At 47.2% G+C, this 18,077-nt stretch overlaps 1 long non-coding RNA gene across 1 annotated transcript in view; it reads right to left on the reverse strand.

Annotated features, from left to right (window-relative positions):
* Nucleotides 1-14,306, reverse strand: part of LOC142571443 (uncharacterized) — an 85,811-nt gene extending 71,505 nt beyond the window's left edge. Inside the window, exon 1 of the long non-coding RNA XR_012825880.1 lies at nt 14,106-14,306. This is a non-coding gene — a long non-coding RNA (uncharacterized LOC142571443). The remainder of the gene's footprint in view (nt 1-14,105) is intronic.
* Between the last annotated feature and the right edge of the window lie 3,771 nt (nt 14,307-18,077).

An 18,077-nucleotide genomic window follows, 5' to 3' on the forward strand; every position in this document is an offset into this window, starting at 1 on the left:
ATTCTAACTACTCTTATAGTCACTGCAGCTATGTACAAGGTGTGGATGCACAGTTTTTGAATTTGAATGTTGCTGAAAGTTAATGCCATTAGCTATTGACCCAATAGAGAAAGTCAATAAATGGTTAATGCATGTTAGGGTGCTGTGTGCGATTTACTACTTAGCCGAAATGAGGGCTGATGCAGGATGTGTTGCAAGACACATCGTTACAGCACATGCATTAAATGAGGCTTGAGAACCACTGCCAAACATATGCTTGTAGTAAAGCATGTTTTAGTCATCTTGTATCAGTGACTGGTGAGAAAGCAACATGACAATCAATGTTTTTGGCAATTTATTCGACCTGGGTAGCTTTAGCCTCAACTGCTGTAACAAGCCGCTCCAGCAAAGCCATCTTTTTTTCAAAGCGCTCGGCCCGATCCTTTTTGGCCTCCTGGAAAACATCCAGGAGGGTGTTGATGGAAGTGTCCCTGCGGCGCCGCTTGTGGAGTACATCATCCTGGGGCTGTTGCGATGGCCCTGCCTCGTTGTTGCAACTGGCCTCTGTGTCTGAAGGTGTACTGGAACAAGCATTTTAGGTTGAAAACACTTTTTGGAACTGCTCCATAATTAAGCTCAGGCAGTCTTACCATAAATCTTCAGCCTGTATTGCTTTTCCTGGGGCTAAAAGGAATGGGGGTGCAATGTGATGCTCGCGCTCCAGTACCTCACCTAGCTCCCTAAAAAAATATGTTCAAAACATTCATGAATGGCAGCTCAAGAAAATCCACAGTGGCAAGAACCGCAGAACATTTCATGATGCAGCACAAAAGGCAAAATGAGCAAGGGGTTTTTGGTGAGCCTCTGTCTGCTAACCAACATTCCAAGAAGTAGACTTGTCTGTCTTGGTGAAAACGAGTCCACTTGTTAAATGTTGGCTATCAGGCCAAGGCTCTCCTCTACCTCTTGTTCAGTTTGCTATGATTTTGACCTCCAGTAAATGTACTTACTCTTCATGGCTGCAGTTGACGCGCGAATGGCCTGAGGAGTTGTTCTTCGTCTTTGCTCGTTTGTATGCCCTTTCTAAACTCTTCCATTTATTTTCGGCCTGAATTGGGCTCACATTGCAATTAAAGCGTTTGTTTATTGCATTGGAAAGGGCTTGCCACAGTGCCTTCTTCATCCTGAAAAGATGCAGAGCATAAAAATATATTTTTCCATTTAACAAAGCAAAAGTCAGCAACAGGGGTTTCTCAAAATGTCTGCAGACCAATAAAGACCACTGAGAGCATTTAGAGGCTCCTGCACTGGTGTGATGACCTCTAGGGTGGACTCGCAAGGAGCAAGGAAAATGATCTCGTTCAGCAGTTTCTGAAATTTCATTACTCTCAATGGCCAAATTGGCATTACATAGGGAAGGAAGCTTCATCAAAACGTAGTTATATCAGCATGTTGTGATGATCATGATGTTACTAACAGGTTAATACCAGTTATTTAAACAGACTGAGTATTTAAACTGTCCCGTCTGGTTAAGAAGTAGAAAATTACTCAGTGCAACATAATAATCTAGTCTGTGGCTGTACAATGCCGGATGTACAAAAGCTAACAATTTTTGTTTTTGTCAAGAGCAGTATATCCCAACAACGTAAACACAACTGTTTAGACGCAAGCGTACCGCACCCAATAGCTAGAACACCATTGAGTGCACATGCGGAATCAATATAAGTATAAAAAGTTACCTTTAAACGCTAACCTACGCACCGATATTGCGCCCCGTTAGCACACACAAAGAGGTATTAGTGCTAATAAGCACAAATAGGTATCAGTTTACTACAGATAGTCGTGGGCCAAGGAAAGGTAAGCTGTCATACAGAAACTAACTCGCAGCAGTTAATGATGCGATTAGCGCGCTGACTACAGCGAAATATTTCTTGCGGGTATGACGTTACAAGCACAATGCTTCGTGCACACACGTGTCTCATGCAACATGGAGCTGTGCCCAAACATACCTTCTGTCCTGTACGCATAGCCGTTCTCTTGCCAAACACGGCTCCCATCTTCATTGACGATCGGCGTCAGCTGCGTTGCCACGCCGTCTATTGCAACGCAAATGCTGCCGTCGTCTGCTGCCATGGCTGTTGCGCTTGTGCACGACCGGCACTACCTCCAAACACGGTGCAGGGCCTGCCTGAACTAGCCCTGCACGACGCCTGCACGTGTTTAAAACGAACGCCGTAGTTCAGAGGGCGCCACGTTGCACTGCCAAAACGAATGGCCGAGTGTGGCACTACATGAACTAGTTCAGGTAGTGCAGATAAATCGAACGGACCTATAACCTCCTTGATCTGAAGCGACTCAAGGACTTTGAGACTTGAGTACACGTACTGAAATCTCGGCGGCTATGCACGGCTCGTCGCGGGTTCACAGTATGTTGCAGAGATGGCACCACACCAGCGCGCGTGCCGGTGTCGTGCCCGCGTGGCGCGCACTTTCGAAAATTCAGCGTTTTTGTTCGTCGCTGCCTTTCTCGTCGTTCATCTCACGGTCGCGGCCGGAAACACCAATTATTTCTAGGCGAGGTAATTTTCGGTTGTTTAATTAGCTCTCCCGTGCCGGCAGACACGAACAAGAGCAACACGTAGACACCACGGTACGCTGCCGTGGTATTTAGTACGTCCCCATCTTGTTCTTCGCTGCTGGCGCTACAATGCTCTCCTAAATTTAACAAGCTCATGTGAGGAGGACAGGATCCGGCGGGGAAGGCGCCTTGGTGTGCCGTCCGGTACACCGCAACACATGTTCTGGGCGCAGTCGGTGCCGGCCAAGCACTGGCCAAGCTGAGAGACTGAGAGTGCTGTTCTTGACGTCGTAAAATTCCGCGATGTTGGCGTTTCGAGCCAATCAGAGAGACCGTACACAGCATCGTTGTGAGCCAATCGGAACTGACGAGGTGACGAATTTGAACAATATGGCGGAATCTGACGCGGTCCAGAATAGTATGCCGTGACCACTTGTTTATGGTTGCGGCTGCATTTCTGGACATCGGCGAATTCCGCCATATTTTCACATTCTTAAATAGCGGCATTTTGAGCCAGTCAAAAATGTACGGTTGCCACCCTACGCCGACAAAAGAAAAAAAAAAAATCCGGCACCGAGGCGGTGGGTAAAAGGTACTACTGTATGAAAAAAGCAAACGAAATGAAACAAAATGTGGCGATACGCGGAGTACGAATTTTGCATGATAAACTTTATTGAATGAAACTTACTTTGATATAAAATGTGGCGCACTTTTAAAATCCTCGCGCTGTAGATGCATTGTAAATGATTTATTGGCAAGGCATATTTACACAATAATCTACTGTACCGCGCTTGTTAGAGATAAAAGTGGGTTTCTTCAGTGCTGCGCTGTCTTTCTTTTTTCCCTCTAAAACGCGGGTCTGGGTTATCTGCATGGTTCGATCAGAGCTGACAAGACGGCAAGTTTGACGTACAATAGGGCAGAATTCGTCGTCGTCCGCAACAGACAAGGTCAGCGCGAGGTCGCAGCGTGGCATAAGTGGCATCATTGCCACTTCATCCCGTGGCACTCGATGGACCTTGGTGGGTTCCCAGCGGCGACGCGGGCGTCGGGATTTTGTGCGACGAGGCAAGCTCGACTCGCCTCGCGCACACCGCCTGCTGGCGAGACCGCAGCGGCGGGGTGGACAGGCTTCCTCGTTTCCTGCCACACCTCGGTGACTGGCATGGTTCTGACATTCAAGAGGGCTTGTCTCGTTTTGCAATTTCTGTCGTGTTCCGTTTCCAGTGGTCACGCAAAACTTGTAGCATAAAACATTTCGCAGAGCTATAGTGCACTGTATTCATGTTTTTCATAAATTTCACCCGTATTTACGGGAGAAAATATTACCATATTACAGAAGGCTTACGGAAGCCAAGAACATTGGAAGTTTTTGAAAAGGTTCACACTTGTAAAAACAAAAAAGAAGAAGACTATAATAATAAGATTCATAATGGCTGTACTATAACTATACCACGTATTTCACTATACGGGCCCAATAGGACGCGCAGTTATGCCACAAAGTACTAGAAAGATGTGTTTCATTAGTTTAAGCCAAATAAGGCATACAATAGCCACGAAGAAAGTAATATCAGTGTTTGAAATAACCAACAATTAGAACTCCATCACTGCCTAAGTTTCACAACACTAATGGCGAACAGTTTCAGACGCGTTCCCTATTCGCTTATGCACAAGACGGTGGCTTTGAGTAGCCTAACGCTAATGAGCAAGAACGCGGGCACACGCAAATCACCATCGTTTTTGTACCTCGCGGGACAGTTCTTGCAGAGGGATATATAGTGCGTAGGCGCGCAACGCAGCTTGTATATACCGGGCACGTCTGTATATATATATATCATCATCATCAGCCTGGTTAAGCCCACTGCAGGGCAAAGGCCTCTCCCATACTTCTCCAACTACCCCGGTCATGTACTAATTGTGGCCATGTTGTCCCTGCAAACTTCCTAATCTCATCCGCCCACCTAACTTTCTGCCGCTCTCTGCTACGCTTCCCTTCCCTTGGAATCCATTCCGTAACTCTCAATGACCATCGGTTATCTTCCCTCCTCATTACGTGTCCTGCCCATGCCCATTTCTTTTTCTTGATTTCAACTAAGATATCATTAGCTCGCGTTTGTTCCCTTACCCAGTCTGCTCTTTTCTTATCCCTTAACGTTACACCTATCATTCTTCTTTCCATAGCTCGTTGCGTCGTCCTCAATTTAAGTAGAACCCTTTTCGTAAGCCTTCAGGTTTCCGCCCCGTACGTGAGTACTGGTAAGACACAGCTGTTATAAACTTTTCTCTTGAGAAAACACACACACACGCACACACACACACACACACACACACACACACACACACACACACACACACACACACACACACACACACACACACACACACACACACACACACACACACACACACACACACACACACACACACACACACACACACACACACACACACACACACATATATATATGTTTGTGTGTGTGTGTGTACAAACATATATATATATATGTGTGTGTGTGTGTGTGTGTGTGTGTGTCGCGCTCTGCGTCATTTATGGCAGCGTTTGTCTCTTATAACTACATTCGGTTTCGCTCCCTGACGACGCGTAGCTGGACAGAATACTCACTTGACAGGCCATCATTCATAATTGCTGGAGCCTGCGCCCCTTAAAGAGAAAGTGGAAGTTGGAGACCTTTAATTTTAACTTGAAACACTGCGTTTCATTCCGACGTTCTTTCCACTGGTTCCAGCGTATAAAGCTCAATCACGTGCACGGTATATGGTCGCCACCATTTCCTGCCCGCCAATATACAGACTAGCCTCACAAGGTGAGCGCGTAACTTTTAGTCATTCACGTCCTCGCTGTGAACAAGAACACTAAACAGGAATACCGAATCAGTTTTGTTTATTGGGCGGAAAAGGGTTGATTACTAGTGAGAAAAATTGAGGCCCCGCTTTATTATATTTTGCGCCGGAACTTGCATACATCGACGTCAGTGCTATGTCACGAATATCAAAGTATGTTATCGTCTTTTGGCCATATTGGCGCCGGAAGTGTTTTCTATACTTGCTAGCTGGAGTCTCGTTCCTCCGAAGTGCAACGCAGTCGAGCCTTATTTACCGGCAAACAAGTGCTGCCGTCCGTCTTTCGCTGTCGCGTCTTTTCTGGCTTCAAACTCTTATCTGGTAAGGCTGGCCGCTTTGCTATCGGAATACTCGTCTATATCGTCATTACCTTTTTTTTTCAGGGTTATGGGTGAGTGCTGGTATAGTTAGCATCATTTAACATTGTACTCTTAACTTTATAGATAGATTGCAAGTGACGTCACGGACGCAGCTTTTCACCGTACTGGGTCAGAAACATGGCGCCCAGTGCAAGCCATCGATTCAGTGGCGTATTAGTAGACGCATCAGTACTGTTCCCGTGACACCTAAACACTACATGCAAACGTTGCCTTCTATCCATCGGTCGACACTCGCAGCCTGAATGTACACCGCGGCACCATTAAGAATCATTTACGCCGTGACAGAAGCCTGACATGTGCTCCTTGAACGATTTCCTTCTTCTAACCAGAAGCGTCATCGTAATAGTTGCGCTTCTTCCACGTGGATAACGGTAACGAGACACGTAAGGAGTACGTAAAAGGGCCTCCCAGTAAGCATGTCTTGGCAGCAGTAGTCGCCGATTCGCCTAAACGTCCATTGTTCACGCGGTTTTCTCGCCAGCAGCAGCAGCAACCCCGAGGAAGACGAGTTGCTTGCGGAGGGCACTTCCGGGACTGGCGGCTGCATCCAAGGGCAGGTCATTTTCGGACCCCAGCGAAGGTCTCCCAACCGCCCCCTGAACAACTGGAAGACGTCTCAGAGAGGAAGTGGGCGAACAATCCATGAGGTAGGCGTAAGGCGTCGAACGCGCGGGTCATGGAAAGAACAAAACGATGTACCGCGTTTAGGAATTTTTTCAGCCGGCGTTATCCCTGAGCCAATTTGGGTGTGGAGGGGGGGGGGTGCTGACCCAGTGCATCACTGGAACGAAGTGCGGAAGGCGTTGTACTATCTCATAAAGCAAGGCGCTGGCGATTACTTGCGATCACCACATGGTATCTCTGGGTGTTCTCTGTTATCGTCAGTAGCGCTGCGAAGCCGGTCACAAATATTAGATGCAGTAGTTGGTAGCAGTACTTAGTGCTTCTTAATAAAATATATGTAGAGAGTATAGGAGGAGGAGGAGGAATAAACTTTTATTGTAGAACCAGCACTTTATGATGGCCGGGCCTAAGCCTCCCACGAAGGGACGTCGAGGGCTTGCCTCGCCGCCGCCTTGCGGGCGTGCTGGGTCGCCCAGGTTTGGTCGTCGAGGGCGGAGCTCCGCAGAGCCTCATGCAACCTCGACGAGAGAGTCGTGGTGTTAGTCTGGGTGTACTGTGCTGGGCACTCCCATAGCATATGCGGAAACGTAGCCGGGTGAATTCCACAGCACCGGCAGTTGGGGGTAGTGTAGACGTCCGGAAATATAAGGTGGAGGCGGGCGGGTGAAGGGTAGGGAAATGAAATTTTTCTGGCCACCCTGTAAAGTGTCTCTGTGGTGAGCAAAACGCTGCTCCATTGTGTCAGATACAGGCGTACATTCTTGTTTTCGTTGCGTATTTCCCTTCATTTCACTAGTACTGTCTATGCGCCTCGGGCGCTATAGCTTTCCACAGTTGACAGCTGCGCCACAGTGCACAGCCTAAGCAGCAATGGGAATAAAAGCGGGACCACAAGCATTCGTAGTGACTTGACAGAGGCAAGAGACCGCCCCCCCCCCCCAAAAAAAAAGAAAAGAAAAAAAGAGAGAAAGAATACACGTGCGCACCCACCGCATGGCTCGGCATGTTTGCGATCAAGATTGGAAACACGAACGTTCCCGAGCTTCAATTCGGAAAAGCTCGGCGCGTGGCACTTCGACAAACGATGAAACGTGCGTCACTGTTCTTTTTCTCATTCTCATTTTCTCATCTCATTTTCTTCGCATCGCTAGTGGCAAGGGTGGGCGACGTTATGGGGACGATTATTTATTGACAACGCCTTCGCGACTGGGCGGTGCCAAGTAGTCACGTAGCTTGCTTGAGCAGATCAGATAATCTATATACATCCTTATCAGTCTATGATTTTGCCCGTCTCTCCTAAATATATTAACACGATAGCGTTAAGGAGCCCATGTCGCAGAAAATCAGGCGTCGGCGTCGGCGCCCCGTCGGTGTTGGACGCCGTTTCGGGAAAAAAAAAAAAAAGATCGAGCCAAATTCCGAACCACGCATACACAACCACTCCTCTACCACCAAAGTTGCTCGTACCTTGTGTTTCATTCTTTACAATGTTATTCCTCGGAATTTTGAGAACGGCAGCCCGCAACCATAAGTAATTGAAAAAAAAAAAAAAAACCACCGTCAGCGCATGTCCTTTATGTTAGCTCTTCTCAGACTGAAATATTAAAAGCGCGAAACAATATCAGGAGATCGACCACGCAAGAGGCCGCATTTCTACCAGAAAGCCTGCCCTCGTCCATAGCGTTCGCAGCCAACGTTTCCCGGTAAACGTTACGGTTATATAAGCTGCAGTTGCTGGGAAGCATGAAAAGCAGTAAGGGGTATTTGAACGCTGTCGTGTTCCACTCGTATATATAAAGGCGAAGCTTAAGCGTCCTCCAAAATTTTCTCTCTCTCTTGAAACATCTACACGTATATACCTTGTGTTGTTACCTATGCCTGTAACGGATCCGGTCCTATCAATCTCTTCCCTGCTCTTTTTTTTTTTCCTTTCACAAATACTCGCTTAACGGATGGATGGATGGATGGATGGATGCTGTGAGCGAACCCTTTGAAACGGGCGGTGGGTTGCGCCACCAAGCTGTTGTTATTATTTTGCCTAATGTCCTACCTATCTTTATAAAAAAAAAGAAACAAGGCATTCCCAGCATCAAACTTTCTGAATCGCTATTGGGAAGTTAAATGAGAGCGTCGCAGCGTGCTCCGGCCTTTACAAGGTGCCTATGCAAACGTATGCAAGGTTACAAAATATTGAATTCAGCTTGCGGCAAAGAGTTTCGCGAGTGTCGTTGCGGGGCGTCCGTGTGATCGATGCCACTGTACAGCCAAGCTTGCACACTTCGAGCCGTCTCTGTGAAGAGCGCATAATTAAACTTATTAAGCATTGCACGGGGTTCCCATGGTATGGCATGGCAAGAACTTTATTTTGGTCCACAGAAACTAGGGCCCGAGGGCAAAAGCCTCCAGGCTAAGTCGGTGGCTCCGCCCACGTAGGCACCGGTAGGCCAAAGGCTTTCCCAAGTATATTTCCCAAGCATTGCCCGGGATTCCCAAGTATATTTTTTATTTACTGGGCTTGATAAACTGCGGCACAGTGAAGTGATACAGAGATCTTTGTGCTTGATGATGATGATGGCTGGAGTTGACGCAATCCTACTCGAAAAGGAGCATGAAAAGCTCCTTATACGAGTATATTTCGCAAATAGCTGTCATAGTATCCAGCTCGGAGTGCACTGAATGATCAGTGACCTCAGCATGCCCGATTTACAGTATCGGAACACAACAGAGGAAAGGGTTGCTGGTAGCACCATTCACACACACCAGGAACGATAGGAACGAGTGGGTCGGGCCAAGACAACAGCAGCAGTGCACAGACGTGCAACACCGGACGTGTTCTCGGGTACGCGTTGTAACCGGCCATCCGGGCCATGTAAACGTGTCCCAACAATATATTTTGACTAATTGAATGACCTCGTAAAACACTATTAAAGAGCCGCTCACCACGTTTGGACACTGCAAACAGTTAATCGTGTCTGCAAAGTATTTACGCGAGAGCGTTAAGGTCCCCCGTGTCGCTGAATATAGGGTATCGGCGTTTGGTCCTGAGAGCGAACATCGCCGTGTATATTCTATGCGGAACTAAAGTTCTACTGCCAAAGTTGTTCACATCTTGTCTTACATTCTTTACAAAGTTATTCCTCGGATTTTTCAGAATGACAGTCCACAAACAAACGTCATGAAACAAAACACCGACAGCGCACGCCTTTTGTGTTAAATATTCTCATACTCAAATATTGAAAGTGCGAAACAATAACAGAAGATCGGCCCATGTAAGAGGCCGCGTTGCTACCAGAAAGCTCGCCCTTCGTGCATAGCGTTCGCTTCCAGAATTTCCTGGTAAACATTACGGTTACATAAGCTGCAGTTGCCGAGAAGCGTGAGAAGCAGTTAGGGATCTTTGAATGCTATCGCGATCCACTCTTTCAGGCGAAGCTTAAGCGCCTTCCAAATTTTTAAATGGCTGCACGGCACGAAAACAGCCGAACTTTCAAACACAAGCCCACACGCTCGACGAAGCCGCGTTTCCAGCCAAAGAATCAAGGTCACGCGTACGGCGACTTCGCCGATTATGGCACGGTAAATAATGCAACCCAGACGCGCAATACCGCCACTGGAAGTGCGCCGCGCTGCAACAAAGGGAATAAAAAAAGGAAAAAAAAAAAGAACAGGAGGTGGAGTTTGTGTCGTAAACGTGACGCGATGAGGAGGCAAGGGAGAAATGCTTGTAGACGCTGGTCGAGTCAAGGGGAAAAGTTGTCTACGTTGGCAGTGAAGCTCGCCTCCTGGCAGCTCACAGTGCGGCATTTCAATTTAATCTCATTTAATAATGAACCGATTTGAAAAATTCTTGAGGTAAAACACTCCTATACATGACGCCCTACACTTGCGGTATGCATTGCGTCACTACAGTGCCTTGACTGAATATTTGAGTAGTTGACTGGATCATTTGAGTATTCCCTTTCATATAGTGTTATACTGCATGGGCATGACCAGCATTTCGCGACATGTACACGTCGCGCAATCATTCGGCGGTGGCCGCGTTGTACTCGAATGGGGAAAAGACGTAAAAAATTATATCTCACGGCCGAGATTAGTCATCGAAAATGATTTATGGTTACCAGGAGACCCACTGAGACATACTGGTGAAATTCTAGTGGTTTGCCGCAAAGCACGTAGGCTCGCAGGACAATTGAACAGAGAGTTTTAGATTAGGGGACGCAAGCGGCTTGCGTACGCAAGAACTACGACCCACGCTACAGCGCATGCGCAGACCTTAGGGGACGCAAGCAGCTTGCGTGCGCAAGGACTAGGGGCCACGCTACTGGATCTGCGCACCCTTAATGAGTCTGCGCATGCGCACGCTAGACGTAATAAATTATATCTCACGGCCGAGATTAGTCATCGAAAATGATTTATGGTTACCAGGAGACCCACTGAGACATACTGGTGAAATTCTAGTGGTTTGCCGCAAAGCACGTAGGCTCGCAGGAGAATTGAACAGAGAGTTTTAGATTAGGGGACGCAAGCGGCTTGCGTACGCAAGAACTACGACCCACGCTACAGCGCATGCGCAGACCTTAGGGGACGCAAGCAGCTTGCGTGCGCAAGGACTAGGGGCCACGCTACTGGATCTGCGCACCCTTAATGAGTCTGCGCATGCGCACTAGCGTGACCCCTAGTTCTTGCGTACGCAAGCCGCTTGCGTTCCCTAATCTAAAGCGCTCTGTTTCACAACAGAGCTTATGGCGCTCTCCCACAGGCACTATGGTAGAATATTCACGTCTTAGGAACCTATACGTGCTTTGCAGCACATTACTGGAATTTCACCACGATGTCTCAGCGAGTCTCTTGTATACATAACCGCGAGTCATTTTAAATGTCTAATCTCGGCCGTGTAATATAATTTGACATAAATCAGTTGGGGTGGGGCTCGCGGTCGCCGCCGAGAGATGGCGCAACATGTACATCTCCCGAAATCCTGGGGATATGTACGTCTTATTGAAAACCACGCACACATCTGCACTCGGGCCGCGGGTCCACCCTGGCCTTGGGGTATCGGCCATGAATCAGGTGGTGAAAACACTATTATTGTTATCATTTTTCTTGAGGAAAATAAGCAGACATAAAATTGATAACTTGCAATTGTGAAATAAAGTGCCAACTGTTGCAGATATGAAGGTCAAAATGTCTAAATATTATAGTAAATATTATGTGAGCACGAAGTTTAAGAGAGATCGAGAAGCTTGGCCTGGCGTTAATTTTCTTCGCTAATAACAAACCGTCTTCGTAAAAGACATGAAAATAGAGTTCAGAAAGTAAAAGAACAGAAACCACTGGTCATTTAGGCGTTGATCTTTATTGCCCTTCTTCAGTGACCTTGAGCTGCCCTCCGTAGCCCCTTGTCGACTGACACGTGGCAAAGCGATGGCCTTGATCGACAAAGAAAGAAGGGCGATAAAGAGAAGACTGAACTAAAATTAGCTCGGCTATAGAAAAGGATTACCTCCAAAGGAGCCGAGGAAAACAGGCTGCGCTCGCTTCAATTGCCTTCCGCACCGCGGAGCGGAATTAGACCCCGTCCAACTATAAAGGCTAGGCAGCGTTGGGAAAGACTCATCTGACGTCAGCTAATCATGCGGTGCTTGTCTACGCAGCTGTTAGTTGCAGGCAAGGTGCAGGTTTGTAAGCAAAAGCTGCTTCCCGAAGAAGTCTACGTGAAGCTGCTCCCACGCGAAGGAAGAACTGTTGCTGAATAATTCCATTCAGTTTAGATTTATTTTTCTAGAAAACATCCTATATAAAGGGAACACGAACTATAATCTGAATCAATTGGCTTGACAAGGTCCATAAAGTCCTACAAGAAAGCTGCATACAAACGGACGCTGAACGCGTAACATTCAGAAACGACATCGCAGGTTTAGTAATGGTAGTGGTTATACAATCAATAGTAACTGACGAAGTAGTTCTGCAGAAACCCGCAAGCTGGAGAGAAGTAATTAATGAAGGGAAAATCGGACGTAGCAATTGCTGCGAACGCGTGGACATCTGATTTTCTCTTTATGAATAGTAACTGTAATATTCACATAAAATACTAAGCCATTGATATAGCTGAAATTGTTATGAATATATAATATCTGGGGTATACTACCACGATTCCGCAAAGTGCCGGTGCGAGAATTTCCTAGGTCCAGTCACCGCCTCTCGTCGGTGGTTTTCCGGGAGGCCTATTCGCACCCGGCAGACAGTCCCTTATCAGGTGTTTCACAACTGTAGCGAACAACTGCCGCCTTTCTTTATTATTACTTAAATGATAATAAACGAAGGAGACGTAATCGTCGGGCCCTTGTAACGGCTGGTCACCTCCACGTGGTAACGGTGGAAAAGAATGACAATATAAGATAAGGAGTGATGCCGAAGAATGCAGTGAAATGTCAGAGTAAAACAAGCTCGAAAAAATTAAAATTTGAATTATGGAGTTTTACGAGCCAAAACCACGATCTGATGATGAGACACGCCGTAGGGGCGGACTCCGGAAATTGGACCACATGGGGTTCCTTAACGTGCACCTAAATCTAATTACACGGCTGCTTTCGCATTTCGCCCCCATCGAAATACGGCCGCCGTGGCCGGGATGCGATCCCGGCTCGAAAGGAGCTAAAGAAGTAAGCGAGGCCGTGACCCAGTCTGGGAGTACGGGGTCCGCATTTAGCCGCGATCTATTTCATCATTTTCCGCTCACTGCACCGTTTGTGATTGGCTCGGACTACGCCTTTGCACTTCCGTGGTATTGCTGTGATGGGTCGTTGGGTTCAACGTTTCCGTCGGGTTAATTCTACATCGCGAAGCAACATCGAGACCCATGTGAGAGACGCCAATAATTAAATCACGTCTCGAAACGGCACAGCGCGTTACAAGGAACTCCCAATGTCATTTCGAATAAACGCATAATGAGTTTAGATTGTTAAAGTATCTTTGAAATGCCTATACTGCTGTTGATTTCGCGGTATTATATATAGGTCGATTATTAGAAAAGAAAATGAGGGTGAAAATTTCATTTTTGAATTTCGCGCCGACAACCCTAGGCTGGTATGTCAGTGTGACGTCACGGATTGCAGAAAAAAAAATTTCTTCGCATTTCGGTCGTTGCGGCTAAATTACGTTCTTGAAACATCCTAAGTGCAGTCTCTGGCTCATGTAGAATACGATGTGGGCTCCATTCTTAACGAGCAGACGGCATCAATATATATCCAACACTTCACGGTTTGCTGGTGCGGGAATTTCAAGGCGGCGTCAACATCCGTCTTTCGTTCGTGCGTACCAAATGTCCTGCCAGGGTCAGAGTGGCTGTTTCTTCCTTTCTATTTTGTGATGGGTAATGTTAATTTACCGACACTGCTAAAATTATTTTCCTCTTTAGTGTCACATTAACGTGCGCCTAACTCAACGTAACCAGCGTTTTTGCATTTCGCCCCCATAGATATGTGGCCGCCGCGATCGGGAATCGAACCCACAACTCTTCCTCAGCAGCAGAACGCCATGCTCATTGAGACACTGCTGCGGATGAGCGAGGGGGCTTGTAATTCCTTAAAGCGTGCTCCCAAAGCGAGGTGCACACAAGTGTTTCTTGCATTCCTTCCGCACCCGAACGCGGCCAGCAGTCGTACCCGGGACCTCTGACTCACCGGCAGAACGCCATGCTGAGCCAGCCACCTCGGCGTGTCCTCCAGATGTTACGGCAACGCTTTCCGTCTGTGTTCTTGAGTGACCAGTCATTCCTACGTGTCCACATGCGGAATGTGTGAATTCGCCCGGTGATTAGCTGGCGCCATTGTTTGTTGCTTTTCTGTTGCTGCAGCATTCTAGTGATCCGTTGCACTGACGTGCCGAGCAGACTGTCCCGGCCGAGGGACGGTACATCGGGCCACGCAGCTGAGAGAGAGAGAGAGCAGGAAAGAAACAAAAATAAAAAATCAGAAAAAGAAAGACGTAAGGACATGAGAGAGAAAAGAATAGCGCGTAAGCGTGTTTCAAGGAGGTACGACAAACGAGGGGCTCGATGGCGTCACGAAAACAAAGGCGTGCCAGGTAATGAGCTCGTCTCGCTCCCCGAGGAGACGCCGCTAATCTGTCCCTGCATGCAGCAGTGGTGGTGGAAAACGCGATACGGCTGCGCTGGCTGGTGCAAAGAGTAAAGAAAAAGCCCTTCGCATGTAATAGTCGATGGGTGCGCTTCGGAAGTAAGTTCAGATAACAACGAGAACGACGACAAAGAAAGAGGAGAGGCGCTAGATTCTGAAGCGAAAACAATAAGCCGAAAAAAAAGGAGAGTAACAAAGCCCTGCGCTGATACCTGAAAAAGAAACGGGTCGAATAGAATGGGCAGGGTGAGTGTGGAGGCTGAAGGAAAAACAATGGAATTAACCTTGGAGTACGTGGAAGAAAAATGAGAGAGTGGGGAGCGGGGGAGAAAAGGAAGATGAGGGCGGAGCTGAAGTAGATGGACGCGGGGGAATAGAAAAGAGGCAGCACCCGAAGTATAGAGCGAATGAAGCAATTGCAAATGATGGGGGGGGGGGATCATGATTGGAAAACAAGGCTGTACCATATATGGGGACCTATATATGCACGGCAGCGAATGAACAAACCAGCTCCGAAGAGGGCGTACCGCGCAGCATCCTTCTGCTTCCTGTCGGCTAATGAAGTTCCTTTGCGATTTAATAATGGAGTCGCAATGCGCACGGGTATACACGTTTGTTCTGTTTCGCTGTTCAGCTGCGCCCGCTTCCTAAGATTAACGACGCGAAGAGTGTAGGAGTTAAGTCGGCTGACATAATCAGCCTTGCGTGCCCTGAATGCAACCACGTACCCGCGGGCCACATGCATGACACTCGCGCAGGTTTATTCGTTCGCAGCCGACGGTCGTTTGTGTTCTTAGAACTGCGCTGCTTTTCGAGACAGGGACCACTGGGGATGGCGCACTTCCACTGCGGTACCCAAGATACACGGACATCTAACGTAGAAGCGTATACGTAACGAGAAGCCAAGCAACTGCCTCACCGCGCGCGTGTCGCGGTATATAGGCGCTTTCTTGAGGGCTAAACACAAACGCATGCACTGCCGTGGGTGGCGGCATTCCCGCTCCGGTGTGGGAGACGTCGTCGAACATGCGTACCTAAGCGGAGATATGGCATCCACGTCGCGCCCGAGTAGCCTTCTGCGGCATGTCCAGGGCAATGTCCCTAGATATTTTTGAGAAAATCTAGGGACTTTAGTCCGGGGTTGGTGGCTCGCGGGGCGATTGATGCGTTCGCGGGTCGTGCCGTTGCGCAGTGCCGGCTGCACCGAGGCGTGTGGACCTCGAGCAAGAGGCGTTCGTTTAAAGGGCAACTCCGGCGTTTTGTTAACCACATTGGGATATTGCCATTTTCAAATGGCACTCACACTACTGTCTCCGGTAGGGTGGTTCAGTTTGCCTAGAAACGCATAAATAATTTTAGACAACAAATAAAGGAGGTACCGAAACCGAAATGGGTGGCTGCTTCGAGCGACGTCGCGATGAGTCGATGACGTCAGGTCCTACACATACCGTAATGTAAAGACGCAGAACGCAGGCGCAGAACGCTAAACCAATACCACCTATAGACTTTGCTAAACACGCAGTACACGCGGCGCTAACGCCACATAAAAAAAAAGCGAAGATGGTGATGTGTCCTGACGACACGGGGAGCTTTTATAGCTCTTTCGAACCAGACAGCGGTGAATTCAGCGGCGGTACGAGCGCTGAAAGATCGCCACTCGCTTTTGACCCGCCGCCGCCGCCGCGCGAGGCAGCTGACGAGGCCCAAGCTCAATTAACGCAATGTGCTGCGTCAAGACGAAGAGAATAGTCGGTTGTCGCGTCTGTCAAAACGATGATGGTCGGCCATCGTCTTGTAGAAGAAGGAGCCAGCTTCGTCGTTTTTGGTCGAAGTGGCGATTGATTGATTAATTGAAAACTTTAATATTCCACCGAACTGGGGTGCCCGCTTCTTACCCTACATGCAGGTAGGGGGGGGGGGGGAGGACAAAGCAGTCCCCGCGCGTTGAGGACGGTGAGTCTTCACGGCCTCAACGGTAAGGCGGATTGCTCGACGCTGGTCGTCTTCATCCTCGCTCTGGAGCAAGGCTTCCCGGGCTTCTCTACTGTCCATGTTTTCCGTGGCCCCTGGGGAGCCTTCACATTCCCATATTACATGATCTAGAGTACCTTTCTCCTTACAAATTTTGCAGAGGGTGTCGTTATAGTCCCTCGTTTGAGTTAAGTAGATCCAATAAGGTGATGCATAATTGGTGTAGTCTATGAAGTCAGAAACACAGGGTGGCCAGCAAGAAGTCATGCATTCGGAGGCATGAGTTGGGAGCACGGACCAATCTCTAAACTTATATTCAGGAAAACTAATCGAATTGCAGCCATGTTGTTTGGCACGTATAATCGGAGTGCAAAAGAGAACGTATATTCAAAATGTAATTATTAGGATCTGTAGACATCGAAAAATCGCCGGAGTTGCCCTTTAAGTAATGTCCTTCTGTGTGTTCCAAATACCGGACTAGAAAAGGTTACACTGCGTATTGCTGATGGTCCCGCTTAATTTGAAAAAAGAAAAAAGAAAATCTGATTGGTAGAATGTGAGCGAGGAGACCTAAAATAAAGGTACCATTCCAATTCGCAAGGGTATTTAAAAGAGTGTGTATAGAAATGAAAAAAAAAAAAAGATCATCAGCACTTCCACTCTGTGAAGAAGAACGAGCAGCGAAACTGTGATGTGTCTTACCTCAATCGACGCGTCTATGTGTATATAATAATAATAATAATAATAATAATAATAATAATAATAATAATAATAATAATAATAATAATAATAATAATAATAATAATAATAATAATAATAATAATAATAATAATAATAATAATAATAATTATAGCCCTAGTATTCTGCTATTGTCCTTTTTTTGTTGTTCTTGTTTTTCTTGAAACTACTGTCTTTAACGCACGATGTCGACAGATTTTGGTTCCTCATGCAAGAACAAGTTTACGCCCGAGGAAATTCCTGCCAAATGTACTGTATGCAACAAATTGTACCATTTCGGAGCCTGTGCTGGGCTTACCGTAAAGCAGTACAAAAGTAAATCGGAGTAAGCCAAGCAGAAATGGGCATGCCCCACATGCAAAAATTGAAACAGCAAAGGAGATAACCAAGGGGAAAAGCTGTCTGATGACGAGATAGCCGACATTAAAACCCTACTCGTTACTATAAATGGAAAATTAGACGAGCTGATGCCGCTTAAAGACACTGTAGCTAGCATTGAAACAGCTGTAGAGCTAATGTCGGAAAAGTATGATGAAGTACTAGAAAGGCTAACTACCCAGGAAAAAGAGATAAAAGATATTCAAAAGAGATTGGAAATCTTGGAGAGAAAGTTCGGAAGAAAAGAAGAAGAAAATGATACGTTGCGAAGTGACGTCAATGATCTTGAATGGAGGAGCAGAAAGCTGAACCTTGAATTCCATGGAATTCAGTCCACCGAACCTGAAAATCTGCTAGATAAAGTAAAGGCTGTGGCTGACACGATAGGAGTTTTAAGGCTTTCGAGCGCAGACGTCGATGCAATTCATC

Source organism: Dermacentor variabilis, chromosome 2 (genome assembly GCF_050947875.1).
Source record: "Dermacentor variabilis isolate Ectoservices chromosome 2, ASM5094787v1, whole genome shotgun sequence".
NCBI lineage: Eukaryota > Metazoa > Arthropoda > Arachnida > Ixodida > Ixodidae > Dermacentor > Dermacentor variabilis.